Consider the following 22,703-nt stretch of genomic DNA (forward strand, 5'->3'; position numbering starts at 1 on the left):
TTGGTAAGAATGATTTGATTCGGATCGAATTAGGGTTGGTATTTGTCGGTTTACTCAAATTAATGGAAAAATTGGAGCTGCCTTCTCGTTACAGCGGTCCCTTCGATTAGTAGACGTGACCGTATGAGATTGAAGTAAATCTAATTCATTACTGTCAATCGGACACATATTCTCGCCAGCTCGGCACAGTACTTTTACTTTTACGACTGTTTCTAGCTTGAAATTCAACCGTCTGATTGGTCGGTACGAGGATCGTTAGTTTAGAAGCGGGACGCACGCTCGCTCAAAGTAGAATACTTAACGAGTTGGCTACTGAGCTAGCCACGTACTCTGTTCTAAGAATAGAGGAACATACTTCAATGAACACGTCATCCATCGTCATTCATCGCTACGAATTCAGGCCATCGAGTTTTGATAAAACTCATTGCCCGTTCGAACCGACCGTTTCGCGAGGCTTCTCCCTCTGGTGCTCCGTGCATCTTGAGTCGTCGCGAAAGCAACTAAAAGCAGCAACCGGCGAGACGTTTCTTCGTCCGACGCGTATGATATCTCGATGTCCACGCGCGCAGATACCCTCTCGTTCTACGCTTTATAACTGGAGAGGGACGATCTAATATTAGTTCCAGCGACCCGTGAAATCGTCACTCTGTTTTCACAATGTCGACCCTCTTGCAACTATAACGAAGAACGACTCTTTGACTTGTATTCGTTCGACTCGAGAAAGAGAACCGTAAATTAATAATCGAACCGAGTTCATTTACCTCCTGATTGCAGACTCGTTTTGCTCGATCAAACGAAAGGAAAACACGGTTTGTCGATGACAAGAACGATAAACCTTTGTTTTGCTCTTCTGTACGGTGGAACGGTCCGCGCGAGAGTTCTATGGCTAGTTTCACACAGGAATATGTGTACCACGATAAGCATTCAGTGTTTCTAGTCACGTTCTAAAAGTTCGTATGGATTCTATGAAGTGTCAGTCGTCAATTAGAGATAAACATGGAATTAGAGCGATGCGAGTATATCTCTCGTTTCAGTTTAAATTTAGCACAACATTTGATTCGAATTATGGGAAAAGAGATAAAGAATTGACGGTAGAGGAACGTTATTGTACTTTAACTAAACTGGGAATATATAAAAAATAAATTCATATTTTTACGCGTCTAATTAGAAAAAGGGGAACCTAAGTAGAGAATTGTTTAACCTATTAAATATTGTAGCAAGTAGTATTCTTTCGATATTTCACGTATATTCGCATGTTATGTGCATTTTGTATATTTTTACATCTTAGTATTTCCCACAAACTCATAAAAATCTGTTAGTCTAATTATAACATGTAATATATAAGAAAAAAAGATCAAGCTATTTCAAGATGAAATTGCAGCAGGTGTACGAATGCTCGTGGGCGGTAACGTATGTAGGTACATCTCTGTGTAGAACTAGCCTATCCATAGAAACAGCACCGCTCATCCGCGAGCACCGCTGACTAACACGGTATTTTCTACTTTCCCGCGGACACGGACCGTGGCTTGGAATGTCCATTCAACAGTCGCGATTCTCACGATCTCGAATAATTGTTTACAGTCGATCATACGGAACGAACGATGGCAATGTCCTCTATCCGTAAATTAGATTGACGTGAAGTAAAAAACGACCGCAGCATGCATCCATCCAGCGAACAGTATCATCGTTTACGAGAGTAAGAATCGCGTGAAATCAACGATGGTACGTAATCTCGCGTGTTTCTTGTCTGACTTCTTCGATGAAGACGTCATCGCGTGGCGCCAACCGTATAAATGACCGACGAACAAATCATCGGCGAGCAAATACTCTTGACAGATACCTAATCGTAATTTATGACAAAGGGGTAAGAAATTCACACGGTAAGTAGCTTGAACAAATAAGACGACTGCATTATGGACGCGTGCTTGCAAAACACCGTTCTGGTTACCATGACACTCGGGTTAAGTAACGTGATTCGATTGAAGGTATATTTTTCTTGCTAACGAGCGATAATTGATTTATTGCGTATGAAGGGGTCAGCCGGGCCGTATACGCGGTAGCACGCGCCCTGGTACCGAGCGATCCGCTCCATTAAATCTCCGCTGCCCCGTCCTCTCCGCTCCCAATACGCTTCTTACCACTTCGTTCAACCAGACGACGACGACGAAGATGACGATGACGACGATGACCGATAACGATCGTTGCCACCCATCGGATTGTCAATCGTTAACATCTCGTTCGTCTGGAAAGCTTCCACTTAAAATCGATTCGATCGATTGAACGTCGGTCGACCCTGGTGTCGAAATTTTCGTTTCGCGACCGGACAATCGATGGTATCGTGAGGCTGAGAATGTAACGCCGTCACCATCGTTTCTGTCAGAGCGTTAACATTTCGTCGCAAGTTTATTCTCCCAGTATCGTCTCGACTTCCCGTACACTTCGTCTTTACGGGATTTTTATGGGATGCGTATTTCTTCCAGCGGCAACAAAATTATACAGAGTGTCTATAATCTCGAAGACGAGCGTGTGCTATCTGGTCGAACGATCATTTATTCCGAAAAGTTGCGTAGAAGACAGCGAAAGGGGTGAGGGAATGCGGATTTCGATGGTTCCTGAGAAAACCGCATCGGGTGAAAAAGTTGCCAATTAATCACAGATTATAAACTATTGGAAAAATCGATTGGCATTTAAAGCATCTACCTATCCGGTTCTCTGTCTCTCTCTCTGTGTACGTGAATACCAAAACAAGCTAAAGAAGTAGCACTAACAAGAGTTTAAAAAGGCAGGGAAACTAGATCGCGTGACTATTCTCAGAACAAAGTAAATTTTAAAACGCGGAGGAACAGTTCGGCTAAACTGTAGGGAAAAAGAAACGATTATGCTCCTTCTCTGTGTACCACGGAGAATAGGTAAGAGACTTTTCAGGGCATTGAAAAAAGTCGGAATGAAGTTTGTTCCGGCGTCGAAACGCACTGCAACGTAAAAAAAAAGGGGAGCGAGAAGAAGAACTAGCGAGATACCTGTCTTTTACAAGCACTTCCGTGCAGCGTAGAGACCTAGAAAACAACTGGATTGTACATGCTTTAAACACGTTCTACGTTGTTCTCTATTATCGATCGTTCTACAACACCCGAGCGCGTGGGAAAAAGCAGAGGGCTTCGGTCCTTCGGGAAACGAACCAACGCAACGAAGAGCTGGAACAAACTCGCACGACTCGTATATCTGTAAAAGGGGTCGCCGACCAAGATGTATGCATAATCACGAAACTCGTCATAATGTAGAAACGCTTGTCCCACGGAGCAGCCTGCGGGGATGCTTTTTAATCACGCTTTTATTCGGTTGTCAAAGGAAAATACCTAGGTGGTGAAACGCCCTATTTAACATTGTAATGCAATATTATTAAGAAACATAAATAAATTGACTTACATGTCGTTTCATGGAGGAAAAATGTATTGGAATAATAAATACTCGATAGAAATCCATCGAAAAAATTAGAAAGATGACAGTGTAATAAATACGTACTTCAATTTTATCGAAGTTTATGAAATTTTTAGGGAAACTGGAGCTTGCTGACAAATATAATTTCTCATAGGAAATCCCGTCTTTCGGTCGAGAAAAATACAATAACGGATGACCACTCTTCGCAGCGTATTCCATCCGAAATGCTTCTAGCCTTCCTCTTGTTGGCTGACAGACGAGATAGCGCGACGGGAGCTAAAATATCCACGCGGGATGCAAATAAAGCCGACGTAGTCCGTCACATGTCGATTCGTCGCTTCGACACGTGCTCGTACCGCTATTTATCCGTATCCGTGATACGTATCGCGCTAATCGAAGAATATATTTCACTGGGAACGATGAAACGTTCTCGGGATTCGAGATCGCTGTAATGGTTAAACATCAAACTCGAACGTTAACCGGTAAGTGGATTAATTCAACATGTCCAGAAAAGTTTCCACGACTGTTGTTATGTCTCTTTTTTCGTAGGGATTATTGGAACAATCGTAGCGTGGTCCGTTAACGACGGAGATCTTTCTTGATCAAATACGACGGGGATGGCGTGACACAAACAGACAAGTCAGTCACTAGGAGTACATCGTGAAACGCGAATCGTTCTATTTACTCTACAGTTAAAGTTGCTTGATAAAAATATACCAAACTAACAAAAAACATAAATAAATCAATCCAAATATTTATTGTCCGAATATTTTTAGAAGTAATTATAAACACTGAGTACGTTCAACGAGTACTGTTAACAGAGAGTACAGTTATAAGTATTAAAACTATAAGCTTTTCATAAATCAACATTACGCTGCGTGTTTGTACCGCTGCTAAACGAGATTGTTCGTTTTTGAACAACTAAAAATCCCCGGGAAAAATACAGGGATAATAAAAACAAACGAAAAACTAAACATACAAAGAGATAGGCAGTCTGAATTTTTCCGTGTATGTCGAACGAACAAACGAATGTCGACATGAAAAAATCCATGAGCTCACGGATGATTCGCTTTAAAGACCGATTACCGAGTGCTCTTCGCTCGGATAGCGATTACGCGTCATCGGTTGGAAAAACATTTCAGTCAGATTAGCCGTACCGGAAACGGACGATCTGCCGCGCTTTTGATCCGTCGTCCGTCCGTTTTATGCGTCGCGACGCGGTCTTCCCGCGCCCCTGTGCCACGGTGCGTGCGTGCCGCGTGTAGTCGGTGCATCAAGTGAAACGAAGAACGAGGAAGATGGGTACATTGTTGGTCGCAGCGATGCACTGGAGTGGGGAGGATAGTAGCGCACACACACGGCGGCCAGATAGTGGGGAGAAGTAGGGGGTTGAAGGGGAAGGGGGAAGCAATCGACTCGTGAACGAGGCGGCAAGGGACGGAGTGGGGAAACATGGTGAAGTACGGTCGACGCGAAACACAGGAGAAGTACGGAGAGAAAAGGAGGGGGCAGTAGGCCGCAGGCTTCATTCACCACGCCGCTACGTTCTACTATGAAGTGTTTGTGTTCGCGTTTGCCGGTCCGTCGACACCGACCATCCGACCACGTTTATCTTTCCCTCTCTCACGCTCGGCGCTTGTTCTAATTCTCTCTCCTCGTCGCTCACTTTCGCGTATCACCTGTCACGCGCTTCAAACGGAAGTCTACCGAGACTAGGCATCGTATAATGGTGACGCGTTTTCGTGAAGTTCGCGCCAGAGATTTCGCTAACTTACAGATATTTCGGCTGCCTTTTTTCATATGTAATATTTCCTAGATTTAAGATGTCACAGGTATTTTACGTAGAACCGTGTTACGTGGCACCGTGGAAATTTGATAGAATCGTAGAAGATTTCGATAGAATTCTATGATTTAGTATGTCATCCACGTGCCACAGCGCTGCGAGAATTTAAAGCTGTGAATTCCAACGGTCGGTGTTCCGTAAAAATAGAAGTCGCCTAGGGTATCGGTTCAACGCACTGAAAACACGGTAGCTCTTATACCGAATCGTAGCCGCGAAAGGAAGCGGCAGGAAGAGAAGGAGATGGAGGACAGGAAGAAAAAGAAAAAGAATAGGAAGAAGAGGGAGCGATGCGTGCGAGAGAAAGAAAGGGTCACTGTGGAATTAGACGCAGACCACGGTGTCTTTCTTTCCTTCGAAGCGGTACACTACGTCGCATCGAGCTTCTCTATTGTCTTTTTCGAACACGCTCGATGCGTGGTTGGTTATTCGCGTACCTACAGTGTTGCGGACCGACTGAATGGGAGAGAAAAGATGGTCGATACTCGTTCTTCGTCGCTAAAGGTTCGTTCAAACACGGTCGGTAGTTCGGTCAAGTAGCAGGTAAAGCCGAATTTACACTGTTTCATTCTGGATGATCACTGAGGATGATTCGTCGTAATACCTTGCTTCCCTCGTTTCATCCGCAATGATCCTCCAATACGAACAGTGTAAATTCGGCTTTACCTGCTACTTGGCTGAACTACCGGCCGTGTCTGAACCAGCCTTAATGCTCGTTCGACTCCTCTCTCCGGTCCTGCCATTCCACGAGAAGAATCTCGTATATCGACTCCGCAGCCCCTTCTTCTTCGATTTAACGAGTCGAACCTTTGACCAATCGCTGGCGAGGATCGTAGCAAACGACGACGCCGCATCGAGTAATGGTACTTGAGAAGCTACATACGCACTACATTCATGGGTTTCTGGCTGGTGTCGCGTCAATAGCTACAGAGGTCCATGAGCGAACAACAAAGACAATCACGTCACCTCGTTCCTCGATCCATCGCGGCACGCTCTAGCCGCGTGTCCATAGGTCTTGCGAATCTTTTTTTCCAACTTGTCTCGTTTTGTCTGGCTCCGCTTCTCTCGCAGACTTTACATTCGTACGCGACACTCCGTTCTATCTTGGAACGCAGTCGTTGCGCAGACTGCGTTCCTCGTCCTCTATTTGCTTCATTTCTCGATTTCCACCGAGTCGCACGCGGTCCCTCGCTTTCTTCCATACCGCGCGTTTTTCTCGCCGCGTCACATTCCTCCTCCACTTTCATAAAACGACCGCATATGAAGACCATAGAGAGGAAGAACACGATAACCAATCTTAAAATTTAATAACTAAATAACTATGTTATTAAAGTTGTGCCTGTATTTGTGAGATTAAGAACGCAGTTTTACATCTTATTGAACATTCCAAAATTGTCGATTGTCCTGATATTAAACACGCAGATACAAGATTTGACAGAGGTTCGCGATCTATCTTTAGAAAACTGGGTATATTTTCGAAGCTCAGCCACCAAGGGCCACGAAAATAATAAAATCGACAAATATGGACACGTCATGGTCTTTCGTATATGTTTAAACACACGATACCAAGAAGAAGAGCAAAGAATCGAGAATTTCGAGAGCAAAATTCGCGACATTTTGTAGCAAGCGGTGTACGCGACCTGTTTTCCAGCTACTTTTTCTCCTTCCCCTGAATAAATTTACATAGTAACGATGGGCCGCGCTTACGTTTACGGTTTACGTTGTACTAAGCTGCTTCTTCTCGTCCCTTTTGTAGGTCATACTAAAATTCGTCGTACGAAACTGATGAAAAGCAGCATTCTCATTAGATTTAGAAAACGCAAATAGTCACGTAATCGGACTACGACGACTACGCTTTTTGCCTTGTGGAACGCGGCAGAGATTCTTTTATTACGATTCGGTCTCAGTGCCGGTTGTTTTGAAAGCTAGAGTGCCACAGGCGATAAAGCCGAACGTAATGAGATATAGGTAATGCCAGCCTGGAGTGGCGACAAACACAACCAGTACCTCTATCATTGTGTAAATAAAATTACGCGCTGTACGAAGGTGCGCGTGCAAAGAGGAACGCACGCGCGTTCTCCCGTCCCGAACAGCTCCCTTCGTTGAATTCCTCACCCGCCCAGCGTCCATTATCTCGTCGAATCTTCGGCTTCCAATGCCCTCCGACGCGAGTTCGTATCGACCAACTTGGACTAGAAAACTCTGAAGTATACTTCGCCACCTACGACTATAATATCGTAACCACTACCTGCATTTTCTATTAAAAACTCCATATCGTACACACGTAGGATTCTCAAAAATCATCGTCGCGATACAACGAGGTAAAAATGGAGATAAAAATGGAGGGAAAAGTCGAGGTAAAAGTCGACGTAAAATCGAGATAAAACGATCGACGAGGTAAACGAGAGAAGAAATCCTTCGAATGTAGCCAACGGCCCGGTCAAAGGATCGATACCTGCGGCACGTCGTCCTTGTACGGGAAAACGTAACGAGGTCGAGTAATTTTCGATACTCGTCGGAACGGAGGAGGTCGTGGTGGATGCTCGCGGCGTCGTTATTTCAAAGTTTCCAGGCGGTTCGTAGGCGATACACGATATCCTGGTGCATTGTCAATTCGAGCATCCGCGCGCGGACCGTGAACCGTGGAACGCGCCATTCCTTGCCGCGTCCACTCCGCGCGCCGGCTCGCTCGTTCAATGAACTCCCCCGGCCGTGGTAGCAGTGTGGAGTGGTGCGACGCATCCGAACGTTCCACCGCCACAGCGCACCACACAAATCCATGTGAGAACCACTGAAACGTACAAAGTCGCAGGCTCGAGGTGGCTCGGAGGCGGTCGGCCGCGTTCGTCGACGCCCGTTGCGTTTCGGCGAATTTCGGCCTGCTGACAGCAGTGCTCCGTTGCGGGAAGAATTCGAACGTCGCGTCGTCGCGTTCCTTAAGTGCGTGGCGCGCGCACGATCCTCGCCGGACGAGACAGACGAATAAATTAATTGCAATTTATACGGTCCCGGTACCGGCGACCGCGATGCAAATTCCAGGCTAGCCGAGGCTCTCTGTTGCGTCTCGCCGATTGCCTTTAACGCGGTTACAGCCGCCAGTCGTTAGCGAAAACAGGTTACATCTAGAAACCCGAAATAAGTCGACCAACGACCACGTCTCGCGGTACCATCTCTATCGTGTTTGAAATCTACAGTTTCTAGAAAGTAGCGATACGTGGTTTCTTCGGACGTTCAGAAAAATGTCAATTTATATTTTAATTCGAATTTCACAAGATTACTTGCGTATCGTTGAATATTGTCTCGGTTATCAACGGAGAAATTATTCGATAATGGAAAAGTGCCCCATTGTGTTGGTAAATAGAGCATAGATTCGATCAGGTAGTGGAGACGATTCGATTGAGAATCACTGGCGTGTAAGGGTGGCTGAGTGAACCAGGGCGTGGGTGGATTATGCGGGTGGTGGGAGAGCACCGGGCGGGAGAAGCAAGGAAGTATGATACTACGCCGCAGTGTAAGGGCTGGTCGATCGATGCCGACCAAAACATTGCCACATGCCTAGCCAACGCGAACGCTCTCCAACGCGTTCTGTAACCCAATTGTTCGCCTAGAATACGTTTTCTAAACGCGATTACGTACACCGTGTTAGCGGTGGGCTCGTTTGCACCTGCAGACCCTGTTAAACGATGTTTGCAAAGGAAAAAAGCTGTTTACGCCGAAGAGATTTCGTTCCCTGAAATTCCTTATTTATCCTCGTTTAAACGTCCTCTATCGTGGCGTCGAACGAAGAAACGTTTCAAGAATGCCAGACAATTAAGCGGACAGTTTCGTGACCGAACGGATTAACAAGTTTTACTAGCTACTTTTTAATTCTCGAATAACAGGATATCAGAAGAGAATGCTCGCCGCAGAACTTTTTCCTCATAATTCTTTTCTGTGGTTGTTCGAGTATTTTAACGAGCATCATTTCCCCTCATTATCCGACAATTCGTTCCAATTATTTAAAAACGTTGCACCGAGGAAAAAAATATATTTCGAGCGCACGCTCCGTTGAGCACCTGATATCAACATCCCCTTTCTCTCGTTACGCCTCATTTTCCTCCATGTTTGTTAAAGGGAACAGCTCGTACGTGAATCCGATAACACTTCAGGTTCGTGTGTATGGAATATTACGATGACGAAGTGCAAAAGATTTCTACGCGTATCGAAATCTGCCACGTGCTCGCGTCAATAGGGAAGGATTAAGGAATTGTAACGTCGAGCTTACGTAACGCGGTATCGACTGGATCGCGTTGTTGTATCGACGCGTGTCAAGGTGACGCTGCGAAACAATATCCGGATAATGAAATGTTTTTAAAATCCAGTGACCACAGAAAATGCACATATGTATTGACAACAGCGGAAATGCAACGAGCAACGCATTAAACAGCTATTGTTGAAATCGAGTGAAATTTGTCTCGGTCGTTTGCGAAAACTTCTCCAACTACGATCTTTATCTACGAAAACCTGAATCTTGTCAAATACTTGTTCCTATTAACGCAATTCGCTTTCGAAATATAATAGCAAAGTACAAGGTTATCGAGTTGCGATATCGAATAAGTGTCATTTAAGCAGCGTAGATATTTTCGTAATAATCGCGGTAGATTTCCCATGAAAAACGATAACGCGCAATTTCGATGTCTACTAATTCAGTCTACTAGTTTACAAGAATTGTCAATCTTATCGAGACACGCCTCTCGGGGGGCGAAAAACAGTAGCACGTGAAACGCGATAATTGAGCAACTTTCATTGAAAAGGATGAATAATAGCAAATTAGAGAACAAATTTATGACTTTGTGCAACATGTATTATAAAATCCCTTTTTGGCAAATATAAAACAAAATAACGAACAGAGTAAACGATACCAGAACTTTTATCTAGCTTTTTAACATACTACGTTTGAATTGTTAATCGTAATGACTCTTGCTCCGTTAACCGGAACATCTCTAAACTACAAACTTCCATAATCGATTCTATTCTGCAATAGAAAGTTAACAAAGAGAAATTAAAGTCTCAGCTAGATCGCTTTTAATCCTTGCAAATGTAAATACGATGTAACTTATTTTTTATAGAAACAAAACCTAAGGAAATGTATAATTTTGTAAACTTTTTTCCCCGCGCAACATAAGAATGCTCCCGTATTGAATATCAAGGGAGATCTGATTAGGAAGGCGCGGATCGGCGGATATGCCACTGACGAGATTGATTGTTCGTGGAAGCGAAACCCGGATGCATGCCGAAACCGAGAGAGATTGTTTATGAGATCAATACAGAATTATCGGGCATACGAAATGTTCCATTGAACGAGACGAATACAGAGTCTCGGCAGGCAAGCACGCGAGATCGCGAAGGCTATTACCGAGTATACATACCGGCACGACACAGGCACGCGCACAGATAATTGGAATTGTCGTTCCGCGTACGCGAACCGAAGCATCGCCGCGTTTCTGCCTATCCCACGGCCCTCAAATCTTGCCGAACGTTCGTTTACTGTCACGTATACCGCTGACTATCGAAATTATCCGTCTAACTCGTCTGCCTCAAAATTCACCGAAAATAGATGACAACCTCCCTTTACGCGAGATTGTTGTAGCATATAATTTACCCTTCGATTAATATGGGTCAGATCACCGATGAAGAAGCAATAAACGAAGAATTAATCGGTAAAGAACTTGACTAACGATAATTGGTCTTATATGGTAACGTTGCAATTAATGAGAAATGCAACATTCTGACGAGAAAAATGAAAAACGCGTGGGAAAAAAGATATCAGATCAATGCCATCCGTTACGCTTAATGTGCACGTTAAATTTTAAATTAAATAAGGAAAGAATTAGAAAACTTGCGTAAAGATGAAGATGTCCTCGATGCAATAGGAAATATATTATTAATTAATTAATACGGTAAACTTTTGTAAGGTATTTAAAGTTACGTATAGTATAAGCGCGATGTTACTTATCGAATGATTTGATATATATTTTTGATTAAATTAGAATTACATACTTGAATCAATGGGATATTTACGTCGATCTATATAAGTTATTTGAGAGAAATTGCCCAGATTCGAGTATAAGTGACATTCGAACGATATACATATTTGAAAATAGATGGAAAATTTGTCTCGTTGTTAGTAGCAATTGTACGATCGATGCGAACGTTTTTGGTAAACAGTGAGATAAATGCGTTGTTTACAATGATAGTTTGACAACTATAGTTTCCTATCTTACATTGCTTGTATTTAGTCACTCGACGATATTTAGTACGAATCGAATACCTTCCATTGTTTTTATTATCCAGTTATTGTATTATAGATCCGCTATTCGATTCACACATACCTTGTAATATAAAATTTATCAGTTTTCCAATAAATGCAACAGATAGCTGTCCTAATAGGTACTTATGTCCGATTTAGTTTATTATCGATATATTACCCGATAGTTGTATCAGTGTTTTGACGCGTAGATACTGTAGCATTTAAAAGTTAATAAACGATTGTTATTCGTCGACCAAAGATCTCAAAGATTAACTGGCCAATCAAAATATATAAAATGAAAACACATAATTTTGGCGAAATGTAGACGCGTGTCCTGCAAAAGGCGGCAGCACGTAGACGTAACGAGTTCCTATCGCGAGAACTGCGCCGAAGACGATTCTGTTCCTTTCCACAGCGTATTAATAGACATCCCTCTCTTCGTCGGTCGTGTTTTGTTCCGATACAAGGAAGCAAAGCATGCAAGCTTGTTCGGTACTTGGTGCACGTACGCAAACTTGCCGCGCGTTCGAAGAAACAGGCGCGATATATGCGCGTCTAAATGGAGCACCGCCGCGCATAATCTACGCTCGTTCGAGAAATCAGCCGTGATTTAGTGCGCTCGACCGATATGCTTCGTACGCTCGTTACACACTCCCGATGTACATATATTTCCCTCCAGTATCATGTACAAGACTGTTTCGACTACTAGCTTCCATACTTTGTATATCTTGTCATGTTTATCTAATAAACGCGGTTCGACGTGAAAGTAACCGACGATAAAGAACGAATTGGTCGGAACGAACGCGTACCTTCTACAGGAATTCAAGCTTCTCTTCTTTCGATCGGCGGACATCGTGTAATCGGGTATCGTTTAATGGAACAATGGTTTAATCTTTCTAGGAAATCGGCTATTCAGACGCAGATTCGAAACGATTTCAGTGTTTCCGTGGATTTCTTTTGTGCCACTGCCAACCGACCGATTCACGACTTAATCCTTCTTGTTTCCCATGGCGGCTCGATCGATATTCGTAACGGAGAGAGGACACTCGAGGAAAATGGCACGAATACCATCGAAAGGTCAAACACTAATTAGAGCGATCGAAAATCGATAGCGCGCGAAGGACGAAAGGAGCCAGTAACATTTAGAGATCGACTGTAGCGCCGATCAAAGCAGTTTATACGCGCAAATACGTACACATCTTCGTTGGAAGGCCAGAGATGTCTATCCATGCAAATATCTCGATGAAGACGATGACAGACAGTATCGTCGTCGTCGTATCATCGACTAGCCACCCATTCGACGAAAATAAACTCGATGACAAGGAGCATCGCGATTAATCGAAGTCGCAATTATCGAGCGAATTCCTGATTGCGCGTATAGATAGGAGAAGAACACGATGCATACAGTTAATTACGCATGCCAGTTATTTTCTCGGAAAAGCTCAACGCTAGAAAGAGGGGTAAAGAACATTGTGACGCTGATCCGTGCTTGGTATCGACGGATATCGTGGTGGTGGTGGTGGTGGTGGTGGAAAAAACGTAGGTCCAGAGAAAGAGAGAGAACAGAAGGATAGAGAGAACTGCTAATATCAAATTATCTGGAAGCTGAGTCGATGCATCGCGCGTCACCGAGACACCGCGAGAATCGTTAGATGAAGCGTAGCGGTTTACCGCTGTCCTTTCGGTCCCGTTCTCGTTCTGGTTCGAGTTTCGAGTACGAGTGATTCCTCGACGCGCGTACATTGACCCCCTTCACCCTCGTCCTCACCCGTCGGCGACATTCTCGTCCCGATCCCCCTGACTCGGATCCCAGATCCCCGCTCCATCCTCATCCCTCGAACCTCGAAGCTCGTGCCTTTCGACGCGTCCGCAAAACAGAGAAGCTTCTTTCTCTCTCTCCATTTTCCCTCTACCATCGTATCTCCGTCTTTGTCACTCCATCGTGGACCGCGTACGCGATCACGTACATACAGTACGCCCTCCAAACAATACGCATTAATAAATACACCCAGGGATCGGCGCGGTTCCGTGGCTCGGCGCGGCGAACGCATTGCCGTTTGAACGATTCCGCGAATCGCAGAGGAGGGTTATCGAATAATGATCCGGCGCGGTCGATACCGACCGCACGTTTCGATACTTAAGCCTGCCGCTCGAACGCAAACCTACTATATTCGAGGAATGTAAAATATAGCGTAGAGTGCGGGACGACTATCGATGATTCATGGATAGCTCATAGAGAAACAATTTCTCGTATGTTAAATACGAGAGATTATAATTTCGAGAATGAAAAATCATAAATAATGAGCTCGCTTGCGAAATTAGTTTCGCCGGAGTTTAGGCGGGGCAGCAAGGTAGTGGATGCGAGCAGCACCGCTGGTTGGCGCTCCACACGAATCACAACACTGCCACGCCGCCTTCCACCGAAACATGCTTCCGTTCTCTCCTTCGAGATGCACGGCTCCAAAAGATTCCTGCTATTTATCGAAACATTTCCAAACAATCGCAACGCTATCTTCTTCTTCGTATCATAGAAAACAAAACGGATATTACCTACATCCGTACTAAATAACGTAGCTTAGTCGAAGAGACGCGATAGAGAGACGAAATAAGAAGAGCAGATGGAAAGAAGAATTCTTTCTTACTATGTACTCGTAGATCAAGGACGGAGACACGGCGCGGGTCGCTGTCCCGATATCCCGTTGGTGGCGACGCGTCGGACGACCTCGTGGTGGACGTAAACCAAAGGGTCGACGCACGTTCGTGACGACGATGATCGCTGGATCGCGTGCACGCACGTCAAGTCACGCTGCTCTCGTGGCGCCAGAGACACAGTTGTACACACGATTAAAACGCACTGTCTAACACACGTAGTCGTGCATCCCAAGAGAGGCCGATGACAACGATGACAACGACCTCCCCTTACAGCGAGGGACGGGGCGATGTTACACCGTGTAGCAACGAACGAGAGATACTGAAGGAAAGCAGCACGCGCCACCACCTTTTTGTACGAGCGAACTGTGTACCCACGGATGCCGACTGTGCCGAGGGTTGAATGCCAACCAGCGGAGGGGTAAGAAAGTGCGCAGTAAGGAAAGGATGGGCTCCGCCCTCCACCCTCGCACCCATCCCCACTCTGGCCACTCGTCTACGCTCACCTATTGCCGCTCCTCCGCACAGACTTACGCTACCATCTGGAACCCCCCGCCGCTCGAGCAACCCCCGCGGCTTCCGTCACTTCTATCGGCAACGTAATATTACGGCCAGAACGTAGAAGCCGACCCTACTTGTTTTCTTTCTCTCTTTCCACCGATCGACTAAGCTCGATCTGCCTCGCCTACGGCGCGCTTCCTGCTTTTCAAATACACACCAGTTTCTGAGCTTTTGATCATTTGCAAAAAATTTATAATGAACCACGTATCATACCGTTACGGTCTGAATTTTAAATCTGATGTGCTGGTACGATCGAGTCTTGTTGCGTGTCCTTATAAACGCGGGGAAGCCCTGCACAGTGACTGATAAAAGAAATTTCTCTAATCGATACGATCCGAATGTCAGTCTCAGACTTTTCTCAAACTTTTGTATTAAAGCTTTTTTGACATATCGGTAACAGTCGTCCATTTCGTAAAATTATGTCGCCTTTTTATTCTTCTTATCTTAAAAACTTTCTTTTGTCCGCCAACGATTGTCTCGTACTATTCTTAAACGCAGAAAATTGATTAGCAATAAGAGAATACGATCTGAAACGATTTGAACTCGTTACGTTATCTTACTACGTATCTTGTATTTAAGTCCAGGCTATACTCGGCCACAGTCGTTACAAATGGATTGATCGTATCGACTGCTTCGAGTTTCCCTCCCTCGAAATGACGAACTTCTATAGCCTGGCTACGTTAAACGAGGGAAATTGAGAAGGTCGGTTCCGCTGAATAAGAGATTGAAGTGTACGACGATGCATAGAATTTCGTACTGGGCTTTTTTACTTGGATCATTTCCGTGCCCTTTACAAATACCCCGTCTGAATATTCGTTTTCATCAACGTTATTCGCTCGTTGAGCAGACTTGAAGGGATCAGATCGCGGATCTGTACGCCATTTAAAAAATTTAAAGATATAAAAATCCATAGAATACGCATGACGTAGGCAAACAAAATATCCAAAATATATTTATAACGCTTGATATAAAAAACAAATTTTTCTCCTAGTCCTTTTTCTTTTTAATCCTGAATTTTCATAAAAATTCGCAGTCTAGAAACGATGCTCCGTTAAGTTCGTAACCGACCGATCCACGATTCGATCGTTTCGATACGCTCGACCACAAATCATACTGTGATTCTGCTGGCACTATGTCCCGTTGAAGAATCTGGGCTAATGCCACGAAGTAGTATCTTCCACCCATGTGATCGAAGCCAGCATTGGAATCGCATTGAGATCAGAAATTCATAAAATCGAGATGGAATGCCGTCCGACGAATTCCTTCGCTCTGAGTATTGCTCGTAATGAGCATATTAATGGAATCGGAAACCGGTTTAGCTTCGATAATGCACGCTCCGTTTCAACAGGTCCTGTCGCCCTCTTAACTTTATCTTTATAGATGAACTTTCAAAGATCGACGTTTTCTTTTTGTGCGACAGTTTAATAAGTCGGTAACAAATAAAATGCGCGATCTCTCAAAAGTAGATACCTGTATACCTTAAAGGCATATAAAACGCGGGATATAAAACAAATAAAAATACAAATTAAGGAAAAAGACCCATCCGTGATCCGTAAATCTGTAGGCAAGATTCAGTAAAGAGATGTACATTTTTGTAAGATGTGTACTCGCTTTTGACTGTGCCTGTGACTCGGAGCATACATCGATCTAACCGCGGCGCGTAAAAAATTAAAATGTCGAAGTAAGCCAGCGAGCGGAGCGCATCTCCTTACTTTATTCAGCTGCGCCACGTTCTCCAGTATGCGGCGCAGTTCCTGGTTGGTCTCGACCTGGAATTCCGTGGCAGCGCGTTCGCCAGAGTCCGGTGAACCGTGGGAAAACGGAGACCCTCCGCGACGCGGTCTTTCGGGGACGAGATGGGGCGATAATGCGGCTCAACGTGCATTAATCAAAGCCAAGTTGATTTCTATTCCTTATTTGTACTGCACATAAATATCTGGCCGATAATTTAACGACGACTACTAAAAAGAACTACTGGTTTCCAGTGATCGATAACAAAACTTAGGCAATCGAAGTGGGATTCGCGGGAAATGCAGTTTAGAACAGTTCCAGGGGAAATTACTTCGTTTTATTGGGATAATAAGTTAAGAAGAGCTATTAAATTGCTTTGGTATTGATCTAGTTTTGGTTTCGAAAGAAAAATGGCACGAATGGCATGGATGTCGTAATGCCACCTTCTATCGATGGTTGCAAGACGATAGAAGGGACGCCATCCAACGGCGAGCACGAAAACTGAGCGCATCGTCTGTTCTAGCGTGATAAACGACGATTTCGGTCGTGGGAACGCGCCCCTTACATCCTTGCCAACCCTCGCGGCGACACTTCCGCGCTCTGCCGATTTTTCACTTTTCCACGACAACCTACGCGAGATCCTTTTACCATAAGATTCGAGAACACCCTTTTCCACGCGAAACTGTATCTCGTTACGAGAGGGAGAGGTACTCGAGTCGTCAATGAGTCGGTCTTATCGTCTGCACGGGCGCTATCTTAAGAAGAGATTTCCTGTAAGAGTCATACGTACATATTGTGTCTGAACGGCTGGGTATAGTGTTTACATATAGAGATTTTTCTATCAGTATGAGATTATATTACAATATATTAAAGAAGGACTTCTGGACGATCTTCAATTGCCGCAGTTAACACGAGACGTACTGTGTAGAGCTAGAAAGAAGTGCTCGTTAGCTTTCATTGTATGACGACACGGTCGCCAGGATCGCGCGATGATAATAATATCTTATATACACATAGTGAAATTTTCGGTCAATATGCCGAGTGATTTGTAATAATTTACATATAATTTAACATTCACCCAGCGAGAGCTAAATCATAGAAGCATCAGTCATTTTATTTTGTAATAGAAAAGCCCACTGAATAGTTCATACAGTGTAGGATAATAACGCATAAATATATCATAGAAAATAATGAACAGCGATAAATAATAATTGACCTAATGCGTTAGGAGGTTAATTATAATATACGTATAATTACATATAATAATATATACATATATTGAAATTTATATATAATTAAACATAATTTGTGCAGAATTTTGAACGAAATGAATTTATCGGAAACAAACGATCAGACTCAACATTCCTTCCAAGCAACTTTTTCTTACCTCTATATAATGCGCGACTGACACTCATAGTCAATTCTAGTTCTAAAAACATACGTAAAATTGTACCAACTCGTTCTTCGATAATGGTAGGTAAAACTATATGAACGAAAAGCGATAATCTTACGACAAGCTAGCCGTTTCAGTTTGGCCGGAGAAGTTGGTAATTAAGGCTGAATGAAGACGTCACTTTAATTGGCCTCTGCAGCGATCATAAACCTACAAACGAGATACGATTTCGAAAGAAACATCCTTCCCACTCGTTTGCCGGTGATTTATACCGGCGCGAGTTTCGCGTCGTTTATTTCGAGAAATTGGAGGCAACTGAAAGTCAAAGTCAAGGAAGGAGAAGAGTAACAACCCGCGAAAGGGGCTTCATATGAAGGAATAAGAACGAAGAGCGGAGAGAACGAGAGGAAAACGAACCACGAGGGCAATAACGCGTAGGTTTATTAGCGATGATAGGTAGACACTTGGGGCGCTCGTTTAAGTATTTACCCACGCCCAAAGGACAGCGAGGAGAGTGAGAGAGCGTGGAACGCGGTCGCGGTGGTCTCTCCTTCCCCTTCTCTACGTTGGCTACCAAGGAGGAAACAGAAGGAAAACGAGACGCAGAGGTAATGTAGAACGGCAAAAAGGAGGAGAAAGAGAGATGCTGTGGAGAGAATGGAAGAGAGAAAACGAGAGAGAGAGAGAGAGAGAGAAAGGGAGAGAGAGACGAGAGAGGAAAAGGAAAAAGACGGAGCCGAGAACAGCCCGGTCCCGAAGAGGGAGATGAGCAAAGAAGACGAACGCGTGTAGGATCGTTCGGGAACGAAGAGGAAACGAGACGTTACCAGAGAAGGGGGCAGACAAACAGACCGTAGGGGGTGGAGGGGGTAGCGAGGAGGATTCAAATATGGCGTGAGGCAGCAGTGGAATGTGGTTGTTATATACTAGTGAGACATTTGTTTTGATCGTTTTACCCATGGCCGTTGGACTATTGTCGGTGCTTTTTTCCCTACCTCTTCCTTCGCTTTGTTGCGCTTCTCTCTCAACCTCTCTACCTCTCTCTTTCGCTCTTTTCCTTTTCCCTCGGAATACTCGTGATCCTCTCTGGGAGTCCGTTCCCCATGCCCATAGCAGAGCAAACCACGAACGCTTATTACGTCGCGTTGTTTCTCCTCGTGTCCTCCGTTCGGGTTCCCCTCGAAGCCGCGTAAGAGAACCTGCGTATCCCCCGTGTTACGATTTCCGTCCATGCCACGAGATACATATTCCCGATATCCCGTATTCTGATTCAACGGATCGATTTATTTCCCATCTAACGGATGACTGGGAATTTCCCCTTGTATAATCACGAGCCAATGAATAACCTAGATAATTGCGAATATTTTGAATACACCATGTATACAGAGACTTACTTTGGATAAAAAACGTGCTAGGATACTCGTATACATCCTGGAGATTACCTTATCGGTCTGAGAATTGGGGACTTTAATGTAGCAACATCTTGAATAATGTTAGGTGGCAAACGTGAGTTGACATTTAAAACTAACTGATATTTAAATCACTTCTATTTATTATTGCTCCACCCCTATTATCTACTATCCTCGCTTTCTACTAGGTATGTTCATAGAAAGTTCCTCCAACAATCATAAAGTGAAATAAATATGAATTCACTAATAGAAATAACAAACGAAACGTCGGGTTCATTCGTCATTGGTACTTAACGAGTTGACTGCCAAGCGGATTTTGTTTTGCACTAGCGATCGCGATACCTACATTGGAATGTTGCAATGTAACACACTATAATATCTAATTTTTCTATCGTTGAACGGACGCATTTTTTATCTTATATTGTTAGTACTAGTTGCTTTACGTTCTTCGAAGTTGTTTAATCGATGACATTTATTCTATTTTAACGGTAACAACGGTGCTCCATAATCATGGTGGCAATCAACGTGCTAATAAAAGCCACTGTATGTAAGTTGGCCGTTTATCGATTTCATTTAAGCGGGCGTTAATTATCTCTGGAGCGCGCGACATTCTTCTCGAGAGCAGCTTGACGGGTCGTGATGTTTCATATCGCGGGTCGGTGTTACACGAGACAAATCGAGACTCCGGGCGTCCCAGATTACTGTGACGCTACAAAGCCCCAGCTAGCAAGAGCAAGTATCAACTTCGCGCTTCTGGCTAACTCGTTTGCTAGAAGAGAAGAATGCGACCTACGTGTCGTTGCTCGGCCATTTAGCCTTCCTTTCCATACATCTTTGCAAACAGGGATCTGGAACAGATGCTGGGCTAACGATTATCGCTATGTTCGTTCACGATCGTCTCCGCGATCGATACCGAAACGTTCCAGTTCTCGTTACTCCGGGTGACGAGGAGAGAGTTGCTACTGGCGACCAACGACGTTTCGCAATCGCATTTAATTCGATACTGTTATATTTCAACTCAGTTTTTTTGAAATTTAAATGATTCTTGTAAGAAATATATTTATTTATTCATTTGCGGGATAAACTTCTCGATATAACCGATTGACATACGAAACGGAAAAAACAAAGAAAAAAGAAATAAAAAAGAGATACATAAATATGTAAGGAATATATAAGATACACAGGGTGAATCATATGCAATTTTAAAGTAATTGAGCTTCATTTTATTGGGTAACACGATTAATTTATATTTAGCCATATAAATACTATTTCCCTTATATGTCAACTCGGCAACGCTTTGTGCAGTAATATCAACATTTTTCACCTCAACCAGCAACGGGTTCAGAAAGAAAGGCTACGAAAAGCCTCAGCTAACCCGGACGGAGCACCAGCGTGGTTTTAATACAGCGTATTTATTCATATTTTTCTGCCTTTCTCCTATCGTATATCACCTTCTTTTAGAAGTGTTTTTCTCCCGTTTAATTAATAAATTGAATTAAATTAAATGAAATCAACATCCAATTCTTAAGAAGCAATGACTTGCTCCATAAATGCATTCGTCAGACAAGATGACGATACAAATAATGATGAATTCTAAGATGAATTTGAAAAACAATGTACATTACTTTTCTCTACTTTTCTAACAATAAATACAAGACTAACTTTGACATTTTCCATGATTCTCTCTTAGTGATTGACTTTCTTTTTTTTGTTCCACCCGCCCCATTGGATTCACAAAAATGATACTGTTCTCGATGGACTGCACTTCGACTCTCGCGATGTATCGACGTATTTCAACAGATTCTAAAACTTTGCGAACTATTTCGCGCGTCTCGATGCATCAACGATTCCCTGAAGATGCAGCGGTCCCTTCTGGTTCATATTCGCGACAGAAATAATCACAAGTGAAATAACGGTACCATTTCGTCTCGGAAACGCCGATGCAGAGTTTGCTCGGTAAAATTATATATCGAGCGCTATACTCGTGCTTACCGATTTCCTACTCGTCGTAGCATCCCGTTTCTCTGTTCCTCTCTGTCTCTAGCGATCCTCTTTTCCGTCGGACGATATTAATAACGGAGGAAACGTCATACGCCGTCGAGGCATCGATAATCGATAACTACGAGCAGAACGAACAGGTTAATTGTTTCGCGAAGAATGGACAGCGATTCATGGTTATCGGACGAAAGGGTAAAGTATAAAAAAGGAAAGTAAAGAAAAGGTGAAGAAAAGTCGCGTTTTGTTCCGGTGTTGGACGATCGCACGAACGATAAACACGCGTGCCTCGAGAAAATGTAGAACGTCTGGTGTTTTCCACGGCTGATCTAGATTTCTATCGTACGGCTCTAAGCGCGGCGTGGGTGGAACCAACACGAGTCTACCGTTTGTGAACGCGAGAACACGACGCAGCGAGCGTGCGAAGAAACGCCGGATGCTCGGTACGTCCTGTAACGCTGTATGCCATATACATTCTCGTGTTGGTTAATCGATTACAATTTCATATTCATCAAGGATGTGATCTTATATGGCCATTGTGTAATAAGCGACATTTGTTAATATTATTTAAAAGAATTACAGTGATGTAGAGATTACAGTATTTCCTAAATTATGGTCATAATTTACCAATTAATAACATTAGTTAATTAACAAGCTACAAATGTATGCAAATTATAAACTTCCCTTTTATGTGTGTGTGTGTGTGTGTGTGTGTGTACAGAATTTTAAATGAAATAAGATAAATATCCGATCTGTAATTTGTAAAATATACTTTTAAAATTCCATTTGCCTTGTTATTAAACTCGTTAATGTTACGTAAAGGTAATTATTACTGATACTAATAATTTGCAGCCTGTGAATCGTAAAATTTCAATAATTAATACTCGTCGAATTATGTAAAGGCGAAATTATGTAAAATACTCGGATAGTTTTCTAATCGTTCGACAACGATGAGAATAGCCTCATTTTCTGTGAGTGTCCTAATTTATGAACGGGTTTGTACGTCGTACGCATCGTCACCGCGTACATATGTAAGCGCGACTAGCACGCGTTACTCGTGCTATGTCTTTCTTTTTCTATCTCACCCCGCGTAGAAGGCGTACGATGATCGCCTCGGCCAAATCGAGTGGACTCGCGTTAACTCGAGCGCACTTTGCTGCGCAATAATAGACGACAGATGCATGCTACTACGTATATATACGACGAACGCGTGCCTTCGACGACGACACTCTCGCTTTCGGTCCGTTTCATCGAGTCCGAACCAAGCGCACGTTCGATCGCTACACTTCGAACGAGGAAAAAGAAACTTATCTCTCACTTCGGTGTATCCGTGTCGCGTCCAAGGCTTTTTCCTCTTAGCTCACGATCGTTCGTGGAATTCGGATTTCTCCGACCCTG

General features: G+C 43.7%; 1 protein-coding gene and 1 long non-coding RNA gene across 5 annotated transcripts in view; one reads left to right on the forward strand and one right to left on the reverse strand.

Annotated features, from left to right (window-relative positions):
• The window catches only part of LOC125386039, a 136,853-nt gene extending 132,309 nt beyond the window's left edge, over window positions 1-4,544 (forward strand). The window contains exons 5-6 of the long non-coding RNA XR_007225862.1: window positions 3,593-3,920; window positions 3,988-4,544. This is a non-coding gene — a long non-coding RNA (uncharacterized LOC125386039). The remainder of the gene's footprint in view (window positions 1-3,592; window positions 3,921-3,987) is intronic.
• LOC100650952 (insulin-like peptide receptor) overlaps window positions 1-22,703 on the reverse strand; it is a 116,818-nt gene that overhangs the window by 84,163 nt on the left and 9,952 nt on the right. Inside the window, exon 1 of one of the 4 annotated variants that reach the window (XM_048410457.1) lies at window positions 21,303-22,516. The exons of 2 other annotated variants lie outside the window; for them this stretch is intronic. The gene's annotated coding sequence lies outside the window, so the exon portion shown is untranslated. Of the gene's footprint in view, window positions 1-14,209; window positions 14,560-21,302; window positions 22,517-22,703 lie in introns of those variants that run through there. One more of the 4 variants, XM_048410452.1, reaches the window with a different exon arrangement.

Source organism: Bombus terrestris, chromosome 2 (assembly GCF_910591885.1).
Source record: "Bombus terrestris chromosome 2, iyBomTerr1.2, whole genome shotgun sequence".
Lineage (NCBI taxonomy): Eukaryota > Metazoa > Arthropoda > Insecta > Hymenoptera > Apidae > Bombus > Bombus terrestris.